Raw genomic sequence first — 3,291 nt, 5'->3', positions numbered from 1 at the left:
CCTGCATGAGCAATTGGGCGTGATTGGAGGGTGAGTCAGGCTGAGATTCACCTGGGTAGGAGACATGTTCTCCTCTCCTATGCCTCATCCACCAAGAAAGCGTCCAGCGCCCCCTGCCTCCACCCCTTCTTTTCCATGGTATGAACACAAAGCCAGTCGCTGTGTCAGGAGCTCTTGCACTAAGGGGGTTGGATTGTTGTGGGGTTACTGCCCAGCCCGGTACCCGCGGAGTCGCTCACAGCGGGCGTGTGGCCTGCAAACTCAGTCACCTGTTGGTTAGGTTGTGGGTGATTTTTGTGTGTGGGGATTTTTATCTGCTTTTCTTTTCTTTTCTTTTCTTTTTTTTTTTTTTTGGGAGGGATATTTTTTTGTCTTTTAAAATAAACTACAGCTACCCGCGTTGCATTGTCCTTGCAGAAAACAATACTGCACATTGCATAAAAAGATCTCCCAAGGACTTTCCACGCATGCGTCCCTTCCTTCAAATCCCTCCCTCTCCGGCCCATGGCACGGAGAATGCAACAATAACAAAAATACATGAGAGAGGAAACCAAACCCATGAAGAGCTTTCTACAATTCTAGCCTTCCTCTGTCCCGGTCGCTCTCCCAGCCCTGCCATCAGTTAGCACTTTTGACACAAAAACCTTCCTCCTCAAACAAAGCCACATTTCGCTTCCAGGTCCGTTGGCTCTGGCTGATTGTTCACGTTGTGTGCGTGTGTGTGTGGAACCGGCAGATGGCGTGAGCGAGGGGCAGCAAAGCCTCCATCTTTCCAAGGCATCTCTGGCTCGGAAGGGGCGACCATACTGCAGTGGCGAGGCGGTAACTACTTGCTGCCGTGGTATATCGTTCTACTGGGATGAAATTCACCCTCTGCAGAGGCCAGCACACGATGACGCAAGGTCCCCAACGCTTATGTCCCACTTAAGGGCTGATGTGGCACCTAAGTGGGCCATAGGCCTAGTGCAAGACCTTAGCCCAGAGTGTTTTTAAAGCAGCTAGTCCTGCAGACGGCTCTGTCCACTTGTCCCCTCCTGGTGTAGGGCAGGGCCTGTCCCTGATCTCACTTGCACTGGTGTAAATCAGGCGTAACACAGTTGGAGCCACCTGAGCAGTCAGTGAGACCCTGGGGCTCTGATAGCAGCAGCAATGGGCCCAGAGTCGTCCCGTCCAGCTGCGGGGGGCACTCCCGCCATCTCCCAGCATTGCCAACGCTTGGCGTTTTAATGGCCAGCCTCGTTTTCCTTTGCACCCCCAGCTCACGGAGGCTGAGGATTAGGGAGATTCTCAGCTTGCATTACAAATCAAAAGGAATGGCAACGCTGTGTGTGTCGGGGTGTGTGTGTGTGTGTGCTGGTTTCTGACGTGCGGGATGGCCGCTGGCTGGAACGGCCCCACCAGCCCGGGGCACGGGAACCATTTGTTGTAGGGTTTTTACCAAAAAAAGTTACTTTAATTTTCTTCTTCCTGCCTTCCAAACCAGGCTGAGGCGCTACGGAGCAGCCACTGCTCACGGCAAGTGCCAGGGCCTGGGGGAGCCCGGACCGGACTGGAGAGGGCATGTGACACTCGGATCTCTCCACTGCCCCTTTGCCGACTCAGCCCCACGTGGCCTGGCCCTGTCGAGTCTCCTCCAGAGAACTGACGTTTATACATTTAAAGGGGGGTGATGTCCGGGGGGCCGCGCCCAGGGAGTGTGAATCCTGCCCTGGCTGGGGAGGGGTCTCTTTGAGCTGGGCTCAGTGGGGTGAGAGAGGCAAGTGGCGGCTCCACAGCCTGTGGGCTGCTCCTGGTTCCAGAAGAACCCCGGGTTGTCGCCGTCACAGGGACACGAGGGGGTGGCCTGGCCAGCCGCGGGCACTGTCCCAGCAGAGCCTGGAGAGGCAACGGCCCTTGGGTTCCTCTGGAACAGCCCGCCCAGCATTCACACAGGTTTTGTCTCCGATCTGGATGCTCGCACCCCTTGCTCTCCCTTTCTCTTCACTGCTGCCTGCTCCAAGCCCCCTGGAAACGCAGCGCGTCCTTGCCAGCCCAGCGCGTCGCATCTCCCTGAAAACGCCCCTCCGCTGCCATCACACTGGGAAGGATGCAGGGCGGGGGTCTCCCGAGAGCCTGGCATGTCCATCCCTAGGGACTGCCCCGATTACATCCTCTCCAGCCAGCACCAATGACGCACCACCCCGGGAGCCAGCGAGCCCAGAGTGGCTGCTGAGCTCTCCGGGTGTGCGGCAGGAGGCTCAGCACAGCAGGAGCCAGTGGAGTCTCCTCTCCAGGAGGTAAATCAATGTGATTTAAAAATAAAATCACCGGGAAGATAGAAACAATCCCCCAGCTGCCCTTGATTCTGAGGTCAGGGGGCCAAACCGGAGGGTGTGGGCCTGGCCCCGGCTTCACAGCTGAGCTCTAGGATCCCAGCCCCCTCCCACCTTCAGAACCATCTGCCCTTCTCAAAGGAAACACGGTGCTAATACCAATGACGAATCCCGCCCCCCCCCCACCACACCAGAACGTACGTGTGTCTCCGTCCCACCCACCAAGAGCTTGCTGTGGAAGGAGGGAGATTCTGCCGCCGTGCTCATTAACTTTGGTCAATTAAAAAAGAAAAGGAAAAACCACACAAAATCCCACCTCCACCGTCCCACGCCACAAAACCCAGCCAATCCCTCCCACTGCCCCGCCGGGGTTGGATCAGTCACGGAGAGCCTCAGCTAACGGAGCTATCGATACAGACAAAACAGGTATTGCATATTTTTTTCATACAGGATGCCCTTTGTATGAACAGCTGGAAGACGTATATGGGGGAAGCTGGTACTAAACGGGACAGCCCGGCAACTCAGCGTCCAACGCAAGAAAAAAGAAACCATGTGCCTGGCTAACGTACGGAGAGCTACCGCCTGAGGCTGGGCGAGAGGGGGCAAAAGAAATCGATACCGGGGCTGATTGCCAAGACAATCTTCCTGCTGGGAGCACTAGAGACCAGGAGGTTATTCTTCACCCCTTGGCTCAGCTCCCCCCTCGGACCTGCCGCAATCAGCCAAATGGCTTTCTTTGTTTCACACTCCCCCTGCGAATTTCATTGGTTTCTGATTCTGAAACCCAGGAAGGTTCCCTGGTTATTTATTTCTGTGTCCTGTCTGCCAGTACGGAGGAGTCTAGATATAACGCCTGATTACAAAACAAATGTACGGTCTGGGGGCCGACTCGTCATCTCAGTTATGCTGGTGTGAAACTGGAGTAACTCCACTGAATGTGAACGGGGTCACAATGGTTTGAAACTGGAGTAACTCCATT

This window comes from Terrapene carolina, unplaced genomic scaffold (genome assembly GCF_002925995.2).
Source record: "Terrapene carolina triunguis isolate 2854851 unplaced genomic scaffold, T_m_triunguis-2.0 Scaffold194, whole genome shotgun sequence".
NCBI classification, from domain to species: domain Eukaryota; kingdom Metazoa; phylum Chordata; order Testudines; family Emydidae; genus Terrapene; species Terrapene triunguis.
The sequence above is the reverse complement of the archived record's forward strand: the minus strand, read 5'-3'. Positions refer to the sequence as shown.